Raw genomic sequence first — 26144 nt, 5'->3', positions numbered from 1 at the left:
GAAATCCACCTCCGTCGTGTCGAACTGGCACTTCTCCAGTTTGGCGTACAGTCTATGCTGCTGCAGCCTCTTCAGCACCTCCCGAACATCTTGGTCATGGGCTTGCTGCGAGTCGGAGAATATCAGGATGTCATCCAGAAAGCAGACGCACTTCTTGTAAAGGAGTCCCGCCAACACATGATGCATGAAAGCTTGGAAACAGTGAGAACCGTTTTGCAATCCAAACGGCATCACTCTGTATTCGTAGGTGCCCAGAGGCGTGAACATGGCTGTCTTCCACTCATCGCCCTCCCTCATGCGGATGAGATTGTACGCACCTCGCAGGTCCAACTTGGTGAACACGCGTCCCTTGCGCACCGTCGCTAGCAGGTCGTCAATCCTGGGCATGGGGAAATCAGAAGGCTTGGTCATCTTGTTTAAGAGGCGAAAATCCACCACCAGTCTTTTCTGGGGCGTGTCCTTCTTCTTCACGAAGAAAACAGGACTGCCCCCTACTGCCCTGGACTCCCGGATGAAACCGCGCTGCAAATTGTGATCTATGAACTGTTTGAGTTCCTGTAATTCGTCCTCAGACATGGAATACAGCTTCCCTTTCGGCAGCGTCGCCCCTGGTAGGAGGTCAATCTTGCAGTCATATTGCCTGTGCGGTGGTAGCTTGTCAGCCTCTTTCTCGCAGAAGACCTCCAGAAAGTCCGCGTATTTGTGGGGGACTGCTTGCAACGTTCCCAACTGCAGTTGTGATTCCTCCTCCTCTCCCTCCTGTCTGGGCAGGATGCAGTGTTCTGCGCAATAAGAGGAGCCGAAGATCAGCTGTCTCTGGTACCAAGCCAGTGTCGGACTGTGCCTGTCCAGCCAACTCATGCCCAACACAATGGGCGTGTCCGACAGTTGGGTGACATTAAAACTGATGACTTCCCTGTGGTTGCCAAGGCGCATCACCATCGGTGGCGTTTGCTTCACCACCTGCCCCCCTAGCAACTCTCTGCCATCCACTGTGACGACTTGCAGGGGCAGAGTGGCAGGCAGTAGCTGTATAGCGTGCTGCTCCACAAAATCCTGCGCTATAAAGTCTGCGTTGCTTCCAGAATCCACAGAAAGCGGCACTTCGATAGTGACGCCATCGGGTAGCTGGAGAGATGCTGTGAGCTGCACTACTGGTTTGGGTGGGAGGGGGTCCGTGGGTTGCAAGATCGCTGGGGACTGCTTCACTGATGCGTCTGGCTGGGCCCCAGTGCCTCTGTCTCCAGCCAGACATCGTCGTTTCCCTGCTGTGGTTCTCCTTGCTGCGTTGCTGCAGTCACCATTGCTGAGGCTGCAGTGTGCTTGTGGAGCCTCCGGGGACACTCTTTCGCCAAATGGCCTGGATCCTCGCAGATGTAACACTTCCTGTTCCCTCTAGGAGGCTTCGCTTTCACTGCTGTCGGTGCTTGGGCTCTGGCTGCTGACTGAGCCCTTGCACCTCCAACCTCCATCGGTTCCCCTCCCCCTCCTGGCGGAGGTGTGGATTGCGCACGCGCTGCTTCTCTTGGAACGAAAGAGAAACTTCTCGCCGCTTCGCGCCCTCCACGTCCTTCATCTCTGCACCAGGGACGTTCTTCCAGCCTCACCCCCACAGTCAGCGCCCTTTGGACCACCTCCTGCGTGCTTCGGGGCCTCTCCCCCCTTGCAATTTCATCCTTGACCGCTGAGCTTAGACCCTCCCAGAACAGGTCTCTGACAGGGGGCGAATCCCGGTCCCACTCTAAGGCACTGACCAGCGCAAAAAAGCGGGCGTGGTACTGCCGGACGCTTGCCCTCCCTTGTTTCAGTCCATGAATCTCCCGTCGGGCAAGATCCACATCAATAGTAGACAAAAAACACGCATCCATCGCTTTGATAAAGGCATCTGCATTCTGAAGCGCCGGATCTTTATCCCTCCACAAATTGCGTAGCCACGCTTTAGCATCCCCATGCAAATGGGATAGTATGAACCCCACTTTCTCTTCCTCATCTCTAAAGTCTTTTGCCAGCAGTTGCAGTGCGCACATTACGTCTGCTCGAAAATTGGGGTACTGTTGTAAATTCCCATCGAAGTGAGCCACAAGCCCTCCTGCTCTCCGTGCCAACCCAACCCCCTCCGGTCTGGGTCCTGGCTGCCCGTGTTTAACCCATGCTTCAAACCTGGCGTGGAGATCTCTGTAGGCGGCTGCCGCATCCTCCTCCCTCTTCTGGGATGCCAGTACCTCCGCGTTCAATTGGGTAACTGCCTGTTGCAGCGCTGCAACTTTCTCTGCTTCCGTCATCTCTGCTAACCGTCGTGAGCTTGCTCCCAAACACCGATCCCCTCCTCCAGCTGCCTCTCTCTCCGCTGCGAGATATCAGGTGTCCGAAGCTTTTTAAGAGACGGGTCTTACTGTCAGAGCTGCCACCCAGTCCCAGCTCACATAGGACCAAGTCCGCCAGCGTTCACTTTATAAGAGTCTTTATTAAGTTACAGGTTTCATTTCCGAACTGCAGCGTGCAGCTCTACACCTTCTGCCCTAGGTCGGCGAAGACCCGTCTGAGTCCCCGCCTCTTGCACACCAGCTTAATACCCTAGCCTTGCTCCACCTCCTTCGCCTCTCCCTACGTCTCTGGGTCCTTCTGCCCCCCTGGGCCTCCTCCCTTCTACTCTCCTCTGACGCTGACCCCCCTGATCCTTCTGCCTCCTTGCGGCGGGCTTTAGGACCTGGCTCACTCTCCGGGCTGCTTACTGCTCCAGCTTCCGCTGCATTTGAACTTGGCGCGCGCGCCCAACTCTCTACTTTCCTCTTAACCGTTGCCTCGCTCTCTGAGGAGGGCGTGACCACCCCTGACTCGTGCCCTCCCTCCTGCTGACAGCCTCCGGAACCCGATGCCTGGCTACCTTCCTCCCTGCTGCTCTCAGTCTTGAGCGTGGGTCCCGACTTCCAGCTGCTGCCGCCCTCAGTTATGAGCGTGGGTCCCGACTTCCAGCTGCTGCTCTCTGAATCTCCTCTGTTCCCTTCCTCCTGGGGTGTCCCCCCGGATCCCCCCCTTGCTCTGCTCACTGGGGCTCCCTTTTGGGAGTCCTCTGACTCACTGCTTAGGCTTGGAGATCTCGGGTCGTCATCATCACTCATTTTCCCTTCGGATTCCTCCCCCTCGCTCTCTGCTTCCTCCCTTCTCTGCGTCTCTGCTCCTGAACCCCTGACACCTGGCATATAGGACACCGTTACGAGTCCCTTCTGAATATGTTCCCTAGCATGTTGCAACTTCAACTGCAAGTGCTTCGTGCTTTGCTTACAACCTTCCGAATTCAGCAAAGCCAAACATGCTTTGTTGTCCTGGTAAACTTGGATTGGACATTTGACAGGAATTTTCATGTCTTTGCACAATTGTAACAACCATTCACAATCCTTAAGTGAATAAGACAGTGCATTTAGTTCAGCTTCACAAGTACTTAAGCTAATTGTTGTTTGCTTCTTGCATGACCAATCAAATAGACCCTGATTGTACATGTAGCAAACTCCAGACGTACTTTTCCTGTCTGCAGTGTCACTTCCAAAACTTGCATCTGCAAAAATCTCAAGACCACCAGACTTCTGATTGTTAAATCTCAGTCTGTAATGCATAGTGCCTTTCAAATAGCGTGCTATGCGTTTCAGAGCTTTCCAATCCTTAACAGTAGGATTGTTAACTTGTCTGCTTAGCAAATTACAGCTAACAGCAATGTCAGGTCTTGAACATCTGGCAATGAAGTTTAGCTTACCTAGCACACTTCTGTACAGTGTAGTGTCAGAAAATGCTTCTTCAGTGTCTTCTACCTGATAACTTGTTGTCATCGGTGTGTCTACAGGGTTAGCATCCATCAGGTTCAGTTTGCTTAACACATCAGCAATTTTCCGTGACTGGTGTACTAGAATGTTACCACTTTGATCTTTCTCTATTTCCAGAGATAGGTAGTTGTTTACTTCACCAAGATCTTTCATGTCAAAGTGCTCTTTCAGTTGAGCTAGGGCGTTATTGTACATTGTGACATCTTTCCAAAAGAATAAAATATCATCAACATAAAACAAACAATACAGCTTCTTTTGCCCTTCCTCTTTGACAAATACACATGGATCAGCTTTCCCTTGCTGAAAACCTAGAGAAAACAATGCTTCAGTGAGTTTTGTGTGCCAACACCGTGCACTTTGTTTGAGACCATAAAGGGACTTTTTCAGAGCACAAACAAATCCCTGTTTTACCTGTACGCCATCAGGTGGAAGCATATAAAGTGATTCACCTAGAGATCCGTACAAAAATGCTGTATTCACGTCGTGGTGACTAATGTGTAGATCCTTCTCTGCAGCTAGCTTGAGCATAAGCCTAATGCTTTCATATCTCACAGTGGGTGAGTAGGTCTCGTGATAGTCTTCACCTGGTACCTGTGCAAAACCTCTGGCTACCAATCTGGCTTTGTGTCTGACTATCTTGCCATTTTGATCAGTCTTCGCTTTGAAGACCCATTTGCTTCCAAGCAGTTTCATTCCTGGAACTACTGGAACTAGCTCCCAAGTTTTGTTCCTTTCTAAGGAATCAAGCTCAGCCTTCATAGCATTTAACCATGGCTCAGCTTCCTTAGAATCCAAATCCTGGATTTCTTGGAAACTTGAAGGTTCAAATACCTTCTTGGAGCTTTTAACAGCTGCTACTGCTGTCTTAGCAAATTCATCAGTAAATCTCTTTGGAGGTCTGCCTTTTGTGGCTCTTTGTGACCTGCGAATCAGCCTTTGGTCTTCAACACTCTCCTCTTCCTTCTTAGGAGAAAAGTGACCTATTGTGAACAATGGTTCTTCCAATTCCTGATCAGAGCTTTCAGAGGGTCGCATAGAGGCTTTCGCGCTCTTGAAATCCTCTGAATTATCCGATTCAGTTTCAGACTCAGAATCAGAACCTTCATCAGTGGGTGTGGGTTGTTGTTGCTTATCCTCAGTCTCATCACTGTCATCAGGATAACATTGGAAAATTCCCACATTCTCCCCCCACTTGGCATTGTACTCAACACTTCTTGTGAGCTTAATTGTCTTAGAGTCAGTCATCATTATTCTGTAAGAACCTTTCTGATAACCTAGAAAGATACCATGCAAACCACGTTTGCCTAACTTGGAGCTTTGTGGTGAGTGAACCCACATGTCAGAACCAAAAATTTTCATGTGTTTGATGTATGGTTTCTTGCCAAACATCTTCTCATACGGGGTACAACCAATCGCTGAAGATAACCTGCGATTGTAACTGTAAACAAAACACGAGAGAGATTCGGCCCAATAACTCTCTGGAAGATTGGCATCATGCAGCAAGGTTTTTAACCCTTGAAGCAATGTCTGATTTGCCCTTTCGCAAAGTCCATTCTGCCATGGCGAGCGAGGACTGGACAAATCGTGTTGAATTCCTTTCTCAGTCAGAAAAGCTTCAAACTGCTGAGAAGTGAATTCTCCCCCGCGATCTGTGAAAAGAGTTTTTATCTTCTTACCATGCACATTTTCCAACCAAGCACAGAATTCCTTGAACCTTGGAAAAGCCTCTGATTTCTGCTTGAGATTGTACACGTAAATATACCTGGAAAATGCATCTATGAGAACCATAAAGAACCTATTGCCACCCAAAGAGGACGATAGTGGACCAACTAAATCAGCATGAACAATTTGGTATGGTTCTGTAGCTTGCCTACTAGACACCTTACCTTTCGCAGCCATTTTCACCTTGTTTGCTGCGCATGCTTTGCACTTCATGTGGTACCTGCAGGGTTTAATAGTCATACCTTCAACCAAGGCAGGCATTTTAGATACTGCCTCAAAATGCAAATGACCAAATTTCCTGTGAAAATCATGAATACATCCTGCATGCAAACTTTTGTTAGAACCTGCAATGCAACAAGTCTCATTCTGCACAACATCATCATAATACAAAACAAACAAACGATCAACACATTCAGCATGCAATACATAATCGTCTTTCTTTGTGATGGTGCATTTCTTGTTCTTGAAGGAAACGTCAATGTTCCGTTCATTCAGTTGCATCACACTTAGAAGATTGTGTGTGGCATCCGGAACGTACAGTACATCCTGTATCGATAAGTCCAAACTGTGAAGAACAACAGTTCCATAGCCTTGACTGGGGATCGTGTGGTCATCCGCCTGGTGAATCGCACCTTCCTGCGGTGTAAAAGACACGAACAGTCTCTTATCGTTGCACATATGGTGGGTAGCTGCTGAATCAACAACGAAGAAAGATCTAGACGTCTTCTGGACCTTTGCAACCTTTGGAGTGAAGCGTGAGACCATTGCCTTGTGCTGCGTTGTCCTGGACACTGGACCTTTGCCTTTGCTTTGGCCTTTTCCACGCGATGAACTTCCGCTGCGCTGCTCTGTCTTGGCCCTGGGATGTTTGCATTCCCTCTTCATATGGCCTAGACGTCCACACGAGTAGCATTTCACTGCCTTTAAAGCTTTGGCGCCCTCTGGTGGTTCCACTGCACTCTGGGATGACGTCTGTGAAGACTCCCCCTTATCCATGCAGCTAGCACCCCGGCGATCTGCTTCATTCTGGATCACGGCAGTAACATAGGCTACTGTGAGCTGAGCAGTTGGTTGAACAGCAATCTGAGTGGCAACGGACTCCCAACTTGGTCCCAAAGAATGTAGTATCATGAAAGAATACACAGCCTCTGGAAAGTTGAGTCCTCTCTGTTGCAACTCATGTCTCAGATTCTGCATCTCCATCAGATGTGTACGCACATCTCCACCTTCAGCAAGAGCCATATCATGCAGCTTGGCATAATAATACATTGAGGAACCAGCTTCTGTCCTCAAGTGAGCTTCTCTTAAAGTGTTCCAAATTTCTCTGGCTGTGGTCTTTCCACGCAACAGACAGAGCTCTTCTGGGGATACTATCAACGTAAGCGTTCCCCTTGCTTTGGAATCCTTAGCAGTCCATTCAGCTGTAATTGGAGCTGGGGGATTGTCTGTAATAACATTGAACAGACCTTCTTTCCGCAGAACAGCCTCTGCATACAGTACCCACTCCGTGTAATTTTTCTTATTGAGCTTAGGAATCCCAAAAGCTTCAACCAGCTTTGCTTCAGCCATCATTGCTGCTTTAATCAAGCTGCGTCACAGTACTGCAGCTGCATCCAAAAGCACTTGTAAAAGTACTTTCGCTTTCTCAGCCACCCAAGCCTGTGAACTTGTGCCTTAGCCTGTATCACGGCAAGACGGCTTTAAAAGTACAAAGTCCAGCCATAAAGCCATAAATTAGAAACTGGCAGGCTGCCCGGAGCATGAGCACATACCTTCATCAATCAAACTTGACGCGCAGAGCAGATAACGCGATCCGTTTCTCTGTACCTCTGCCGGCATTCTTCAGTTTGATTTACGTCTTTCTGGGTCCATAACCAAAATGTTGTTATTGCAGAGTCCTTTGCACAACGGAATGATGAACAGTACGTGCCACATGCTTAAAGTTGCTTTATTTTCAGTTCGGTATTGAGAAATCACAAACATAGAATCATAGAATCATAGAGTTGGAAGAGACCACAAGGGCCATCGAGTCCAACCCCCTGCCAAGCAGGAAACACCATCAGAGCACTCCTGACATATGGTTGTCAAGCCTCTGCTTAAAGACCTCCAAAGTAGGAGACTCCACCACACTCCTTGGCAGCAAATTCCACTGTCGAACAGCTCTTACTGTCAGGAAGTTCTTCCTAATGTTTAGGTGGAATCTTCTTTCTTGTAGTTTGGATCCATTGCTCCGTGTCCGCTTCTCTGGAGCAGTAGAAAACAACCTTTCTCCCTCCTCTATGTGACATCCTTTTATATATTTGAACATGGCTATCATATCACCCCTTAACCTCCTCTTCTCCAGGCTAAACATGCCCAGCTCCCTTAGCCGTTCCTCATAAGGCATCGTTTCCAGGCCTTTGACCATTTTGGTTGCCCTCTTCTGGACACGTTCCAGTTTGTCAGTGTCCTTCTTGAATTGTGGTGCCCAGAACTGGACACAGTACTCCAGGTGTGGTCTGACCAGAGCAGAATACAGTGGCACATGCATCTTGCCTCTGCGGGAGCAGAGAAGCAACCGTCCTTCTCCTCGGAATGAAGAACACCGAGAGAACAGTGAAAAACAGGAAACCAGTGTACGTCACATCCAGCCTCCCATTCCCGTGGGAAAACCCAACAGTACTCTGACTGTGGAATGTAAACATTGTCTTGTGACAAGCACTTCGCTGCACAGTGAAGAGAGCAGAAACCAACACGAGCAACTTTTGGTGACAGACAGATTGCTGTAGTGGTTGGGAGTTACTCGTGCGTAAACTTTCCCACTTTGAAGCTTGGTTGCATAGTTTAAACCGTTTTGATTGCACAGCCCATCTCAGCGTGGCTGCCTCAGTCGCTAGCAGAATCTGTCTGTGGGCGTTTCTTAAACCTTTGCCAGCATAAAAGCTGTTTGACACCCAATCGTCTCCGCCTCTCATTGTGCGGAAGTCTTCTGCGCAGGGAGGGCGTGGGTAGTGGAGGACCAGTGCTCTCCTCACTGACTTCCAAGGAAGAATCCCGGAGCCCTTCCACCTCCTCTGCCATTTGCTCTCCTGGATCCTTGGTGTTTCATGTCTGGATTAGCGTGCAGACGTTTCCAACCAGCTTGCTCACAGAATTCAGCGCTATTGCTGATAACCAACCTAGACTGGTTTCCACTTGGGTACGCAAACCTCCAGGCCTTTGAGCCAGGCTCATACCCTACAAAGATCATTCTTTTAGATCTTGGCTCACCTTTCTTGCGTAGAGCCTTTGGAATAAGAACCCAAGCCTCACAACCAAACACACGGAGGTGTCAGGAAAAAGCAGCAATGCAAAAGCCAGCTGCAGGTGGCTGGAAAGCAAAACAGGATGTTGATGTCTGCAACTGTACTAGTGGAGAAAGGGGGCAGTCCATTCTCCGTACTGAGCACCGGATGTTAGCTCAGAGTGTCATCTGACCTGTACTGGAAGTGCAGGGGTGGAGCGGAGGCTCTACTGCCGGAGTCTGGAGGGTACAGACACGTTTTCTCTGTACTGCTGAATGACAGGAATAAAACATGTAAAAAGGACTCCTGTCTGTCTTTCTCCCCCCCCCCCCCCGGGGGGAGTGCAGGGAGGGAGAGAAGGAGGAGGGTGTGTTCTCCTCACGTTTGAGGAGGATCGCCGATTTACGACCTTGCCTGCCGGGAGACGCAGACGGAAGGTCAACAAGGATTCCAGCCGAATGCCTGGAGTGAGGCCAGTTCACCTCTGACCCCAGCTGGAATCCTGACAACTGGTAGCAATTCCGGTGGTTCTGATCCATGGAAATCTGCACGAGAGGTGGATGGATCGTTTGCCATCCTCTGCTGAAAAAAGGCAAGCGTCTGCGTGCAGCCAGAAGCTCAACAGACGGCTGGTGGAAAGAGGAGGTGTTTTTCCAAGCAACGGAGCCAAAGGTATGCTGCGTTTCGGGCTAAAAGTGTGAACGCAGATTGATTTATTCTCTGGTTCACGGGAGCTGCGTTTGGGAAAAACAACAGCTCTGAGAGAAGAGGCCTGCAGCTTGGTAGCTCAGCCTGCATTCCAGAATTTTTTTGTGGTTGATAAGCTTTCGTGGAAAAGGGGCTGGACTGGCAAAGGGGCTGGACTGTGAGGCTGGGAAAAGCAAAACAAAACCACGGAGTGTTTTGGCTACAAACTTACGAGCTCTTGGAGGAGACTTTCCATAGCAGCCAGCGTTTAGCTGCCAGGTGCCAAGAGCGTAAACAGCTTGCAGTTTGCCTGCCAGAGAAGGCAGGAAACAACTGTTGGATTTTAGAGCTTACTTGAGAGTGTGAGCTGAAGGCTTGGATTAAAAATGGATGCCAAGAAGGGGGGAGACTTGCCTTGTCCATCTCCCCTGACTAGAGACAATTATTCATCATGGTCTGGATGGATAACTACCCCAGAAGGGGTGAGCCAAGATGATGCTGGCCAAGTTCCTAAGAGCTCATCGAAAGCTGAGGAGAGCTTTGACCCCAGAAGGGGGAGTGAAGGAACTGTTGCTGAAGGAACTGTTGCTGTTCCTGTTCAAGAAGCAATGGATGTTGCTGACAGGGGGAGGGAGGAACAGAGTTCTGACTCCCCCACTGATGATGCTACTGGAGAGCGTGCTGTAGCATTGAGCGCTGTCCGATGTTACAATTGTGGACAGACTGGGCATCTACAGAGGAACTGTAAGAAGCCACGCCAGCCAAGAGGAGCAAAGAGCAGCTCTACGAAGCCTGAGGCGTCAGGCAAAAGCCGTACCAAGTGCCAGGTGAAACCTGCAAAGGCTTTGATGGCGAAAGGAACCACGCCAGATGTTGGGAACTCGTTTGTAATCGACACTGGAGCGACGGTTCATATGTGCCCGCACAGAGAACTGTTTTCAACGTTAAAGAAACAAAGCTTCGCTGTGAAACAGGCCAACGGTCAGGAGCTGGAAGCGACCGGGATTGGGACTGTGTATCTTGAGAGTCTGAACTTGACTATAGACAATGTTTACCTGGTTCCAGAACTGCGGTTCAATCTGCTGAGTGTGTCGCAGATTGCAAAGAAAGGAATGAAACTGTCCTATGATGCTAAGAGCTGCAAGATCTACAAAGATGGAGAACTGTATCTTACTGCCAGAGAGAAAGATGGACTGTATTTGTTGACTTTTGATCAAAGTGATTACATGAAATGTAATTCCTCTGATTCTAACGTAATCTCTCTTGCAGGTGTGAGCACCAGGAAGGTGACCAAGAAGGTCGACAGAGCATTTCAGCGGGTGTATGCTGATGTGATTGGTCCTCTAGAGCCATCTAGAGGCAGTGCAAGATTTTACCTTGTGTGTGTGGATTGTTTTACTAATTATTCTTGGGTTTTTATGATGGAAAAACCACAAGAAACCTTAGAAAGGTTTCAGGAGTTTTGTGACAAGGTTAAGAATATGCATGATGCTAACATTGACTGTCTCTTCACAGATGAGAAGCCAATTTTTCTGTTACAGAAGTTTCAGATGTTCCTGGATGGAAAAGGCATAGACCACAAAGTTGCTGTTTCAGCCGAAGCGTGGAACAGGGGGGGTCTGTGTGAGGGTGAACAAAGAATTGCAAAAGGGGATGCATGCGCAATTGCTGAGTTCACATTTGCCACATGAATATTGGGCGGAGTCGCTATTGTCCTATGTTCACGTGTGGGTGAGAAGAGTCTCAAGAGAGTTGGGAAGTTCTCCTTTTGAGAAGCTGTTCCATGGAAAACCTTCTGTTGCCTATTTTAAGGTTTTCGGGTCTCATGTGAGAACAGAAGCTCCAGGTGGAGTAAAGAATGCCAGAGGCATTTTTGTGGGATATGAAAAGGGTCTCTACAGAGTAATTTTGTCTGAATCTGGTCAGGTGATTCTCACAAAGTTTCTGGAGAGTGCTCCTGAACAGGAGCGGGTAGTAGTACACACATTTCCCACAGAGGACAATTCAGATGATGATGATTTCACAGATTACAGTGGTACTGATGATGACAGTGATAGCTCAGAGAGCTCAGTTGTAACAGTCATTGAGAGGACATCTCACACAATGGATAGACCTTCACAGGTGAAGGAGGAACCACTGTTTGCAATTGGATCTGGTTCTCAACAAAGTCCAGAGGTTGAACCAGTGAGCAGAGAGGATCAGCACCTCATACGCAGGTCTGAGAGAGTTACAAAGGGTGTACCACCAAAGAGTTACTCAAAAGAGTTTGCTAACTTAGCTGTTGCATGTGTTGCTATTGTTAACAACTCAAAACAGGTTGAAGCAGTGTCTACGTCAGAGACAAAGACACGACAGAGGGCTGCCAGCCAAGGTAATGCAGAAGCACTCATTCCTTGGAAGCCAGACAACCAGAGAGGTACACTGGTGGAACCAGTGGTGGGGAGTTCCAAGGGTGGAACTGAAACAACAGGGGACTGTTATATGTATAACAACTGTTTGTTCTTTTCTCTGGATCATGTTTTGCCCATTGATGCTTTTGGGGGAGGTTGTCAGGAAAAAGCAGCAATGCAAAAGCCAGCTGCAGGTGGCTGGAAAGCAAAACAGGATGTTGATGTCTGCAACTGTACTAGTGGAGAAAGGGGGCAGTCCATTCTCCGTACTGAGCACTGGATGTTAGCTCAGAGTGTCATCTGACTTGTACTGGAAGTGCAGGGGTGGAGCGGAGACTCTACTGCCAGAGTCTGGAGGGTACAGACACGTTTTCTCTGTACTGCTGAATGACAGGAATAAAACATGTAAAAAGGACTCCTGTCTGTCTTTCTTCCCCCCCCCCTCCTCCTGGGGGAGTGCAGGGAGGGAGAGAAGGAGGAGGGTGTGTTCTCCTCATGTTTGAGGAGGATCGCCGATTTACGACCTTGCCTGCCGGGAGACGCAGACGGAAGGTCAACAAGGATTCCAGCCGAATGCCTGGAGTGAGGCCAGTTCACCTCTGACCCCAGCTGGAATCCTGACAGGAGGTAGTGTACCTTGGGCTTCTTTCCATGCAGTAAGAAATATGGCGTATTTCCTACACTAGAGTTGTACACTCTATTCTGCGTATGAACAACGTAGCGCCAGGCCTCAGACCAATATTTCTGGGGTAGCCCTGCGTCCCACAGGATCGCAGACACAGCTTCCTCCACCGTCCTGTTCCTTCTCTCTGCGACCCCATTCTGTTGCGGAGAGTAAGGCGCGGTCAAACGGTGGCTAATCCCCTTCTCCCTAAAGAAATCCTGTAAAGCAGAACCAGTGAATTCAGAACCTCTGTCACTTTGAAAACCACGAACTTTGGTGGAAAAGGTTACCTCAACTGCGGTGATCCAATCCCTGATCATTTTAGCCGCCTCCCCTTTCGTTTTCAGAGAGAAGGTCCAAGCAGACCTCGAAAAATCATCAATCAAAAGCAGAGAATACTTTGATCCTCCCAGTGACTCAACTGACATGGGTCCACACAAATCTGAATGAATTAATTCAAAGGGTTGTGTGGTCTGCCTCTCTGACTTTGGATATGAGCATGTCACAATTTTTGCCTGTTTACATGCATTGCAATCTAAAAATTTGTCACAAACATTAAATTTGCACCCTTGTGTCAGCTCTGGTGCTTTCTGAAGATATCTCCAATTCAAATGGGCAAAGCGTCGGTGCCAAATATGTGAACAACCATGGTGAGGCGCCACATTCACACATTGGCCCTTCACATCTTCGGTGTCATCCTCTCCTATGGAAAAGGGCACATTTACAGCAAACAAATTATCTTTAGACTGCGCTGTGTACATGTGATTCCCATCTTTGGAAAATTCACATTTGTCACCTGCAAAAGAGACATGAAAACCATCAACTAGTAGGTCATGCACACTTAACAAACAGTTACCGCAAAAGCTTTGACTTCATGCTTAAGGAAGGGACAGAAGAAAAAGCCTGTTGCCATGGTGACCGGACTTGTCTCGGCGTTCCCACACAACTCCACAGCTCTTATCTCTACTTGCTGCAGGTGGCCGGCCTTGAAGCCTTTAGCTCTTTTCAGCTTCCCAGGCTCCGACTCACGACGTAAACAACTCTTAGCAGCTTTTGGAGAAAGAGGCGTCTCTGAGCTTTCACTGCTCACTGCCCCCCCCCACTGCTCACGCGGCCTCCAGGACGTTTTCCTGCACCCCCTCTGGTGGGTAAAGGGCTCCCAACACTTGGCCTCTCTCCTGGCTCCTCACACAGACACGTTGCAGCATCCAAACAGCTCCCAGGCTCAGCAAAAGCACCAGCAGCATTGCCAGCAACAGTCCCTTCGCCCCCCTGTGGGGGCTCCCAGCTCCTCCCAGCTGTGTATCGGCTCTCAAGAATGTGGCCGGCGCCATCTTGCCTCTCCCTTTCGGATGCAGCCACTTCTCGGCCCTTGCTTCCCACCCCAGCTCCACAAGCTTCTCGGAGTGCTAGCCAAGCGGCCTCTGGCCTTTTTGCACCCAGGACAACTGGCACCAGCTGAGCATCCACATTTTCTGCCAAAAAAGCAAGCACACACTTCTCAACTTCGCTTTGCTCTGCAGCCCTCTTAGCCTCTGCTTTAACAGCTGCATTCTGTGGAGGCTGCACTACGTCCCAAAGCTGCTCCCCCACCAGCAAAAGCTCCACTTGAAAGCTCCACTGCAGCCAATTTTGGCTAGTCAGTTTCTGACATGGCAGTTTAAACTCAAAGCCATGTGCACGGGGCTGAGCCATTGCTTCCCTTCCCTTCTGTTGGCCTCTTGCAAAAGTACTCACTCTGCAGCCAAACCGGGCACTCCGGACGACGTGGCTCCCAGCTCCCACTCCGTCAGCCTCCTCCGATCTGCCCTCTGCTCTCTTTGAAGCCTTGGCAGTCGATCAAGCTGACGTTCAGTCCTTTTAAAGTCTTCCAAGCCCTTTCTCACACGCTTCACGTTCACCCATAACCATGTTTGGTAGATTTATTGCTTTATTGTTCGGCGCCCAGCCACGCTTCCCCTGGGAGCCTCTGTAGATCGTAAAGCAATTAGCAGAAGTACACAGCGGGGTGTGTCGAGAGAGCAGGAGTACACAGTACTCCTTTACTGTTTACTGTCGAGAGAGCAGTAAACAAGTCCCACACGTTTCTTCTGTCCTACTATCCCTTTATTTGCTCAAATATAGTGTGTTTACAATTCATAAAGACCATCAGATTCAAGCTGCATTTTCTCTGCGTCCTTCTCTCTCAGTGCAGCGGCTGAACTGCTTTCGGTTCCCACTCAGCTCACAGCATTCCAAGCTGCTTTCGTCACATCCTGGCTTACTTCCCTTCTAAGCGCCTCCTCTAAGGCTTGAGGCACAGAAGGTTAACCCTTCACTACACCCAACAAGCCAGAATCAGAGAATCAGAATCAGAGTCAGAACCAGATCTTCAGTAAAGACGTGGTCTGGTCTTAGCGCAACTGCTCCTCCCACCCGCGATAACAGAGATTGTGTGTTCCAATACATCCCCCCGTAGGGAACCTGCCCCAGCCATTCTGTTGGCTGAGGCCCCCTCCCAGGCAGCCCTGACCCTTTCCCCTTAAAAAGCAAATTTACCAGAGCCTGAAAAAGAGCCACAGCCCGAACCAGAGCAACAGCCACAGCCACAGCCTAGAGCCACAGCCTGAGTCTGCAACAGTACTTGATACAGTGCCGGAGCCTGAAACAGAGACACAGCCTCAAACAGAGCCTGAGCCTGAAACAGAGGCAGAGCCACAGCCTGAGTCTGAAACAGTCCTTGATAGAGTGCCAGAGCCAGAGCGAGACCCTGAATCAGAGTCAGAGTGAGACCATGAATCACAGCCAGAGCCAGAGCTGAAAGAAAGCCAGAGCCAGAAATAGGGCTTGATACAGGGTCGGAGCGCAAAACATAGCTGCAGCCACAGCCTAGAGCCACAGCCTGAGTCTATAACAGTACTTGATACAGTGCCGGAGCTGGAGCTGGAGCCAGAGCCAGAGCCAGAGACACAGCCAGAGCCAGAACAAAACCCTAATTCAGAACCAGAGCCTGAAAGAGAGCCAGACCCTTAAACATAGCTGGGTCAGAGGCAGAGGAAGAGCCATCATGAGACCCTGAATCAGAGTCAGAACCAGATCTTCATTCAGAACCAGACCCTGAAAGAGAGCCAGAGCCACAGACAGAGCCACAGACGGAGCCTAGAGCCACAGCCGAGATCCACAGTCACAGCTGGATCCTGAGTGCTGGATCCTGAAACAGATACACTGTCTGAAACTGAGCCTGACGCTTAAACGTAGCCAGGGGCAGAGGGAGAGGCAGAGCCTGATACAGTGCTTGATACAGCATAGGAGCCTGAAGCAGAGACACAGCCAGATCCAGAGACACAGCCAGAGCCAGAACAAAACCCTAATTCAGAACCAGAGCCTGAAAGAGAGCCAGAGCCAGAAACAGTGCTTGATAGAGTGCCAGAGCCTGAAACAGAGGCAGAGACAGATACAGGGCTTGAAACAGCGTCGGAGCCTGAAACAAAGAAACAGCGTGAAACAGAGACAAAGGCTGAGACACAGGCCGAGCCTGAAATAGAGCTAGAATAAGTTCTAGAGCCAAAGACTGAGACAAAGCCTAATAAAGAGCAGAAGCCTGAGCCTGAAACAGTGCTTGATATAGTGCCAGAGCCTGAAACAGAACCAGAGCCACAGCTACAGCCATAGTGCCACAGCCTGAGTCTGCAACAGTGTTTGATACAGCGCCAGAGCCTGAAACAGAGACACAGCCTGAAACAGAACCTGAGCCTGGTTATTAGCATGGCAATTAAAGAAGAGAGAGGCAGAAAGGCTTATAAATAGAGTTAAGTGCAAAGGCAAAATAATAAACAACCCTAAAGAAATAGAGAAACAATTTCTCGAATTCTTTAGAGAAATCTATAAGGAAGGAAATGAAACAACAGAAGAAGTTAAAGAACATTTAGAACAGAACTGTCTTCCGAAACTTACTAAAGAACAAAAAGAACTGTTGAATGCCCCTATTACATCGTACGAAATGCAAAAAGCAATTAAGGAAGCAAAGATAGGAAAGCCACCAGGGCCAGACGGCCTACCGGCAATATATTATAAAAAAATGGAGGATTTACTGTCTGACCCATTAAGAAGTATCATGAACAACATCTTCAAAGACGGAACCATGCCGGATTCTTGGAAAGACAGCCTTATTGCATTAATTCCAAAACAGGGAACGGACAATCTACTTATTAACAACTATAGGCCTATCGCACTTCTAAATAACGATTATAAATTATATGCAAATATTTTGGCCAAAAGATCAAAAAAAGGCTTCCAGATGATGATACACAAGCTGGCTTTTTGCCCGGGAGGCACATTTATAGCAACACGAGAAACATTATAAACTTATTAGCGTATTTAGACTTAAGAATAGAAAAGAAGGCAGTCTTAATGGCTATAGATGCAGAAAAAGCTTTCGACAGGGTACCCTGGAAATTTATGAGAGGTCTATTACACCATATGGATTTTGGTATACAGTATATAAAATGGATTGAAGCAATATAATCAAAACAAAAGGCTAAAATCACAATCAATGGAAATTTATCACAGGAGTGTGAAATCAGTAAAGGGGTCAGACAAGGTCGCCCACTATCCCCCTTAATTTTCATATTAACATTGGAAGTTTTATGTAACCAAATTAGGGAAGAAAAAGAAATAAAAGGGATTATGCTGGGAAACAGAAGTTACAAAATGAGGGCATTTGCTCACGATTTAATTATAACTCTGGAGCAACCAAAACAGAGTTTAAGAAAGGCGTTGGAAATAATATATAGCTATGGTACATTTGCGAGGTTCAAAATGAATTTAAACAAGACAAAACTATTAGTTAAAAATATGTCACCAGATTGAAAAGCAGAATTAGAACAAATAATACACATTAAAATCTACCCCAAAATCAAGTATTTAGGATTATGGATAACACCAAAGAACATTAATTTATATGAAGATAATTATACCAATTGTTGAAAAGATATCAAAAGACAGTTGGAGACATGGACAAGGTTAAATTTGTCATTCCTGGGCCGTATTTCGGTAATTAAAATGAGAGTTTTACCGAAGCTACTCTTTCTATTCCAAATGATTCCAATTACAGGAAAGACCAGCAGTATCAACAAGTGGCAAAAAGAAATTTCTAAATTTTTGTGGAAGGGTAAAAGACCAAGAGTAAAGCATAATAGACAAAACTATTAGTTAAAAATATGTCGCCAGATGAAAAAGCGGAATTAGAACAAATAATACACATTAAAATCTACCCCAAAATCAAGTATTTAGGATTATGGATAACACCAAAGAATATTAACTTATATGAAGATTGTTAGGATATTTCCGTTCCACCTTAAAAGGCAGCAGGATGTTTGTGTCACAGCCTGCGTATTTCCTGTTTTCACAGGATGTTTCTGTTGTGTCTTTTGCTTTCGTTTTCTCACTCTCTGTGTCTGGAGACACTGACGCAGGCAGTCATGTCTTTCTTTGTTCTGATCAACGCTGAATAAAACTTCTAAATCATGCTCTCCTGAGTGCGACTTTTGCTGTGCATTATCTGCTGATAGAGTGTGCATGAGCTCTAGAATGTGGCAAGATATTTTCTAGAAACTCATGTCGCTAATTGCTGATACTGCGTGCCTACGGGAGATCGATGGATCGTCCGGCAGACGGCTTGGGGCCATGATGGACTTTGTCTCCCTGGCAGTATCCCAACAACAGGTTATGGGCCCAGATTCACGGCACTTACAGGAGAGTAAGACTGCGACAGACTGCTGAAAGGTATGTGGAGGAAAAGCGAAAGTGAGGCTTTTCGTTTGCCGCGGCAAGAGCTTTTGATGTCCAGCAGGCCTAATTGGCCTGGGAGCCGAGCCAAGCAGGCTTCGTGATTAATGGGCTGCCGATATAAGAAGCCTCTGAAGTGAATAAGATTCACGGCTCAAGTAAAAAGCTGGAATGGAGTTTTTCCAAGCTTCTGAGGCTGCTGAGTGCCCAAAGTTAAATCGGCACAATTATAAAACCTGGGCAAAATGGTGTGAGAGTTTGCTGCGTCAGTTTAGAGTGTGGCATACTGTGTCTGAAGCCCCTCCAGTTCCTCTGACAGATAGATGGAGAGCCCAGAATTCGAGGGCCATTGACATAATAGTCTTGTCCGTCTCTCTGGAGGAAATTAAAACGTTAGCTGGCAACGTGACAGCACGTAAGATGTGGAATGCTTTGAAGATAGCCCAACTGCCAGTCATCCCAGCCCAGAGTTTGACTGCAGCGGAGGTCCTGGCTGTTTCCCAGAATGCGAGTGAATGCAGGGATGCTGAGGGCACCGGTTGCAAGCTGCAGGGGGAGCTGACTGTGATGTCATCCCAGGCAGCATTCCAACCTCCAGGGGGAGCCAAGGAGTCGGCAGCTGAGAACTCTGTTTCTCATGGGAGCCAAGGTCATCCTCACAGATACCGGAAGGCCAGAAGTAAACAGAGGCAGATGCCTGCAGATGGCCAGAAGCAGAGGGAGGGTGAAGAGCCCACGCCAGTGGAAAACAAGGCTTTGTTTGCTGGCACAGCTTCACCAAAGGCTAAAGGCATGTCTGATGGCCAGGAGCAGGGGGGCAAGCTGCAAAAGCCCATGCTGGTGGAAAACAAGGTTTTGCTTGCCAGAAAGACTGCTCCAAAGGCCCAGGGCAGGTTTGTTATTGATTTGGGGTGTACCCGCCATGTCTCAAAAGACCGCCATCTCTTTATCTCCTTCAAACCTCAAGAAGGTGAGATCCACCTGGCTGATGGAAAGACGTTGCGAATCGCAGGAGAAGGGACTGTGAGACTGGCAAGTCTGCACACTACCATCAAAGATGTACTATATGTTCCAGGTGCTGCAGACAATTTGCTCAGTGTCCCACAGCTTACTGGGCGTGGTTTTGAGATTTCCTTCAAGAGGAGCGTCTGTGTCATCAGAAAAGGCAAAGAGGACATTTTGCATGCAAAGTTTATCGATGGTTTGTTCTGTATAACTTATGATGACAATGGTGCTGTTGCTGTGTCTAATGCTGATTCTTGTTGTGTTGCACAAACTAACAAAGTTCTTCATGCAGGATGCATTCACGATGCACACAGAAGGTTTTGTCACCTCTCTTGGAAGGCACTGGCCAAGATGCCAGAGATGGTTGAGGGTTTGAACATCAAACCCTGTAAGTTTCACATGAAATGTGTATCTTGTGCAGAGAACAAGGTGAAGGTTGCTCCAAAAGGCAAGGAGTCTAGCAGGCAGGCTTCCAAACCCTACCAGCTAGTGCACGCAGACCTGGTTGGTCCACTTGCGCCCTCTTTGGGGGGAGCAAGGTACTTCATGGTTCTAATTGATTCTTTTCCCAGGTACATTCATGTGTTTATGCTCGAGCAGAAATCGCAAGCGTTTCCTAAGTTCAAGGCATTCTGTGCTTGGTTGGAGAATGTTCACGGTAAACGTATTGGCTGTCTCTTTACTGATCGGGGTGGGGAGTTCACTTCTCAGCAGTTTGAAGCTTTCCTGACTGAGAAGGGAATCCAGCATGACTTGTCAACGCCTAGATCGCCATGGATGAATGGACTTGCAGAGCGAGCAAATCAAATGTTGCTGCAAGGACTGAAAACCTTGTTGCATGATGCCAATCTCCCTGATAAGCTTGGGGGGGAGGCTCTGTCGAATTTTGTTTACACTTTTAATCGCACATTGTCATCACCTATTGGTTGTACCCCCTATGAGAAGATGTTTGGTAAGAAACTCAACATCAAGCAAATGAGAATATTTGGTTCTGACATGTGGGTACACACCCCACAGAGCAACAAGCTTGGGAAGCGTGGGGCACATGGTTTGTTCGTGGGGTACGAAAAAGGTGCATACAGGGTATGGATGACCGACTCTAAGTCCATTAAGTTCACAAAGAGTGTTGAGTACAATCCCAAGTGGGGGGGAAATGTGGGAATTTTCCAGAGTTACCCAGAGGAGGATGAAGGTGATGTGAAGAAAGCAGATAATGTTGAGGCAGCTGAGGAAGCTGAGGATGATGATGAGGATCAGAGTTCGGATTCCAGCTCAGTGGGCGGCGCTGCTGCTGATGTCAGTGACAGTGATGACACAGCAGACTACAAGAGCGCAAAGGCCTCAAGCAGACCATCTGATGCGTCTGACAATGAACTGGAAGAACCACTGTTCACCATTGGTCACTTTTCTCCTAAGAAAGAGGAGATGAGTCCAGAAGACTTGCGTCTAGTACGCAGATCTGAAAGAGCCACAAAGGGCAGACCTCCAAAGAGATTTGCTGATGAGTTTGCTAAGACAGCAACTGCTGTTCTTAGTAGCTCAGAGAAGGTATGGGAACCTTCAAGCTTCAAAGAGGTTCAGGAGTTAACCTCTAAAGATGCTGAGCTTTCGCTTAATGCCATGAAGGCTGAAGTTGATTCCTTGAACAGGAACCAAACTTGGGAACTGGTACCGGTAGTCCCAGGAATGAGACTGGTTGGCAGCAAATGGGTCTTCAAGGCCAAGACAGACCAGAATGGCAAGGTTGTCAGACACAAAGCCAGATTGGTTGCCAGAGGTTTTTCACAGGTACCAGGACAGGATTACCACGAGACCTATTCACCCACAGTCAAATATGAGAGCATTCGGCTGATGCTCAAGATCGCTGCGGAGGAGAAACTGCATGTTTCCCATCATGACATTAATACAGCTTTTTTGTATGGGATTTTGGGGGAGGAGCTGTTTATGCTTCCACCTGATGGGATGCAGATACAGAAGGGAATGGTCTGTAAACTGCGGAAATCCTTATATGGTCTCAAGCAGAGTGCCAGGTGTTGGAACACAAAGCTCACTGAGACATTGCTTTCTCTAGGTTTTCACCAGGGCAAAGCTGATCCATGTGTGTTTGTCAAGGAGGAGGGGCAAAACAAACTGTATTGTTTATGTTTTGTTGATGATCTTCTGATGTTTTGGAAGAATCAGGCTTTTTATCAAAGCACACTAGCTCAGCTGAAGGAGCACTTTGACATGAAGGATCTTGGTGAGGTATCCAACTATCTTTCTCTGCAGGTGGAGAGGGACCAAGCAGGTAATTTTCTGGTACACCAAACACAGAAAATTGCTGATGTATTAACCAGGTTGAATTTGGTTGATGCAAACCCAGCAGACACACAGATGGTGACAGGTTACCAGGTAGACAGTACTGCGGAAGTGTTTTCTGACACTACGCTGTACAGATGCATTCTAGGCAAGTTGAATTTCATTGCTAGATGTTCAAGACCCGACATAGCTGTAAGCACTAACCTGCTTAGCAGACATGCTAACAATCCTACTGTTCAGGATTGGAAAGCTCTGAAGCGCATAGCCCGCTATTTGAAAGGGACTTTGCACTACAGGCTGAGGTTCACCAGTCAGAAGACTGGAGGTCTTGAAATCTTTGCAGATGCAAGTTTTGGAAGTGACACCACGGATGGTACTAGCACTTCTGGAGTATGCTACATGTACAACCACTGCCTGTTTGACTGGTTGTGCAGGAAGCAGACGACAGTAAGCCTAAGTTCCTGTGAAGCAGAACTCAATGCTCTGTCATTTTCACTCATGGATTGTGAATGGTTGATGCAACTGTTTAAGGACATCAGAGTTTCTGTGAAATGTCCTGTACAAGTGTATCAAGACAATAGATCGTGTTTGGCTTTGCTGAACTCAGAGAGTTGCAAGCAAAGAACCAAGTACGTGCAGATTAAGCTACATCGTGCAAGAGAGTGTATTCAGAAAGGACTCATTCAGGTGTCCTACATGCCAGGAAATGAAATTCCTGCTGATCTGTTGTCTAAGGTTGTTAACAGAGAACAACTTAAGGTTTACGTACAAAGGTTGCAATTGGGTTGAACCACAGGTACTACAAGTTACACGGAAAGGGGAAGGATGTTAGGATATTTCCGTTCCACCTTAAAAGGGAGCAGGATGTTTGTGTCACAGCTTGCGTATTTCCTCTTTTCACAGGATGTTTCTGTTGTGTCTTTTGCTTTCGTTTTCTCACTCTCTGTTTCTGGAGACACTGACGCAGGCAGTCATGTCTTTCTTTGTTCTGATCAACGCTGAATAAAACTTGTAAATAATGCTCTCCTGAGTGCGACTTTTGCTGTGCATTATCTGCTGATAGAGTGTGCATGAGCTCTAGAATGTGGCAAGATATTTTCTAGAAACTCATGTCGCTAATTGCTGATACTGCGTGCTTACGGGAGATCGATGGATCATCCGGCAGACGGCTTGGGGCCATGATGGACTTTGTCTCCCTGGCAGTATCCCAATTGTTGGAAATATATCAAAAGACAGTTGGAGACATGGACAAGGTTAAATTTATCATTGCTGGGCCGTATTTCGGTAATTAAAATGATAGTTTTACCGAAGCTACTCTTTCTATTCCAAACGATTCCAATTACAAGAAAGACCAGCAGTATCAACAAGTGGCAAAAAGAAATTTCTAAATTTTTGTGGAAGGGTAAAAGACCAAGAGTAAAGCATAAGATATTAATAGATACTGTAGAAAGAGGTGGCTACGGGTTACCGGATTTGAAGCTATATTACGAAGCCTCATGTCTTCTCTGGTTGAAAGATTGGTATTTATTTTAAAATTGGGATATTTTAGATCTAGAAGGTCATGACACCCGTTTTGGGTGGCATGGCTATCTTAATTATTGGAAAATAAAGAGGCATAGGAGTTTTTCAAATCATATAATAAGAAATGCTATATATAAGGTATGGGGAAAATACAAAAGATATTTGGAACAGAAAACCCCAAGATGCAACTCTCCACTAGAAGCAATCACTGCTAAAAAAAGCAACAACATCAAAGAGAACTGGATAACGTATAACACAATATTAAGGGGGGAGAGTGTGAGGAATCAAGCCTTTATCAGGAGAAACTGGCAACTCTCCCAGGCACCCGGCTTGGTCTCCTGTTGACCTCCCTGTCTGCTTTCCCGGCAAGATCCAGGCAGAGGTCGTGATAGGTGATCCTTCTCAGCGTGAGAAGAACACCCCCCTCTTTCCTGCCCCCCCCCGGGCAGGGGAAAGAGATAGACAGAAACATATTTACATGCCTTTATTTCTGTCTTTGCAGCATTACAGAAAACATGACTGCTCACTTCATACTCCTGCAGTCGAGAGAGAACAAAAACTTCCTGTCCGGCTCATATTACACTCTGAGCTAATTCCGGTGCCCTCTGCACTGTGAATTGACTGTCCCTCTGTTTCCCACAGAACAGTCCCAACATTCCCATTATGTTTTGTTTTCAAGCTACCAGCAGCTCGCGGCTGCATTGCTTCAATATCGTAACATACTCCCCCATATGAATCAATGTGCACTGCGAGCAAAGCGTGATCCAGAGAAGAAAACAAACAGTTGTTATACATATAACACTCCCCTGTTGTTTCAGTTCCACCCTTGGAACTACCCACCACTGGTTTCCCCAGTGTACCTCTCTGGTTGTCTGGCTTCCAAGGAATGAGTGCATCTGCATTTCCTTGGCTAGGGAATGTAGTGTTACGCTTAGCAACTCTCTGTTGTGTCTTTGTCTCTGACTTAGACACAGCTTCAACCTGTCTTGAGTTGTTAACAATAGTAACACATGCAACAGCTGAGTTAGCAAACTCTTTTGAATACCTCTTGGGTGGTACACCCTTTGTAGCTCTCTCAGACCTACGTATGAGGTGCTGATCCTCTCTGCTCACTGGTTCAGTCTCAGGACTCTTTGGAGAACCAGTTCCAATAGTAAACAGTGGTTCATCCTTCACCTGTGAAGGTCTAGCCATTGTGTGAGACTTTCTCTCAATGACTGTGTCAACTGAGCTCTCCGAGCTATCACTGTTACTCTCAGTACCACTGTAATCAGTAAAATCACCATCATCATCTGAATTGTCCTCTGTGGGAAATGTGGGAGCAATTACCCTCTCCTGTTCAGGAGCACTCTCTGGAAATTTTGTGAGAATCGCCTGACCAGATTCAGACAAAATTACTCTGTAGAGACCCTTTTCATAACCCACAAATATTCCACTAGCATTCTTTACTCCACCTGGAGCTTCAGTCTTTACATGAGACCCAAAAACCTTAAAATGGGCAACAGAAGGTTTTCTGTGGAATAGCTTTTCAAAAGGAGAACTTCCTAAATCTTTTGAAACCTTTCTCATCCAACTGTAACAAAAACACATTAACCACTCCGCCCAATACTCATGTGGCAAATGTGAACTCAGGAATTGCGCCTTCATGCCACTTTGCAATTCTTTGTTCACTTGCACACAGACACTTTTGCTCCATGCATCTGCTGAAAGAGCTGTCTTGTGCCTTATCCCTTTCTTATCCAGGAAATCCTGAAAATCCTGTAAAAGAAAAACTGGCTTTTCATCTGTGAAAAGACAATCAATGTTAGCATCATGAAGATTTTTAACCTTGTCACAAAACTCTTTAAACATTTCTAAGGCTTCTTGTGGTTTCTGCAATATATATACCCACACATAATGAGAGAAATAATCCACACACACAAGATAATATCTTGCATTGCCTCTAGATGGTGCTAGAGGACCAATCACATCAGCATACACTCGCTGAAATGCCCTGTCAACCTCGGTCGCCTTCTTTTTTTTGTTGTTTTTTTAAGAGTTAAATTCTTACGCTTCGGCTTTTATTTTATTTTTTTTATAATATTTTTATTGCATTTTTTCAGATAGAAATAAACAGCTCAGAAGAAATCAACAAGAAAAGAAAAGATAGAAAAAAAAGAACAGACCATTTCCAAATCTTTTTTCAATCCACCAGTGGACTTCCCCACATCTCCCGCACAGTGCATTCTCAACAATAAATTTGACAGCAAATTATAACCTTATTTCGTGTGTTTCTTTTGTAGCTTCAAATACATTTTAGGTTTAAATTACTTATTATCCAAATTACTCACTAAATTCATATGTTATCCTTTTTTTAAACCTTTAAACCTTGGTTCTTTCATTATTATTATCCAGTTTCATATATATTCCACTCTCGTTGCTGGGGCTAACCTTCCGGATCGTGCAAACTCCTATAGTTCATATAACTTATAGAATTTTTGCAAATAGTCCTTAAATTTTTTCCAGTCCTCCTCCATTGCTTCTTCTCCCAGATCTCGGATCCTGACAGTCATCTCGGCCAATTCCATGTAGTCCATCAATTGCGTTTGCCACTCTTCCAGTGTGGGCAAATCTTGAGTCTTCCAATGTTTAGCGATAAGAATTCTTGCTGCGGTGGTTGCATACATAAAAAACGTTCTGTCCTTCTTTAACACCTTTTGGCCCACAATGCCCAAGAGGAAGGCCTCCGGTTTCTTGGGAAAGGTGTACTTAAACACCTTTTTTAACTCATTATGGATCATTTCCCAGAAGGCCTTCACTCTTGGACAAGTCCACCAAAGGTGAAAGAATGTCCCTTCAGCCTCCTTGCACTTCCAACATTTATTATCAGACAGATGGTATATCTTTGCAAGCTTGACTGGTGTCATGTACCACCTATATATCATTTTCATAATATTTTCTTTCAAGGCATTACATGCCGTAAATTTAATACCAGTGGTACATAACTTTTCCCAGTCATCAGACATAATGTTGT

At 46.8% G+C, this 26144-nt stretch overlaps 1 long non-coding RNA gene across 1 annotated transcript in view; it reads right to left on the bottom strand.

Moving 5' to 3' along the window:
• LOC309523381 overlaps positions 1-24283 on the bottom strand; it is a 1418752-nt gene extending 1394469 nt beyond the window's left edge. The window contains exon 1 of the long non-coding RNA XR_014215334.1: positions 24213-24283. This is a non-coding gene — a long non-coding RNA (uncharacterized lncRNA). The remainder of the gene's footprint in view (positions 1-24212) is intronic.
• Between the last annotated feature and the right edge of the window lie 1861 nt (positions 24284-26144).

Source organism: Podarcis vaucheri (assembly GCF_965113315.1).
Source record: "Podarcis vaucheri genome assembly, chromosome: W".
Lineage (NCBI taxonomy): Eukaryota > Metazoa > Chordata > Lepidosauria > Squamata > Lacertidae > Podarcis > Podarcis vaucheri.
Note: the sequence above shows the minus strand (reverse complement) of the source record. Positions and strands in the feature narration are given on the sequence as shown.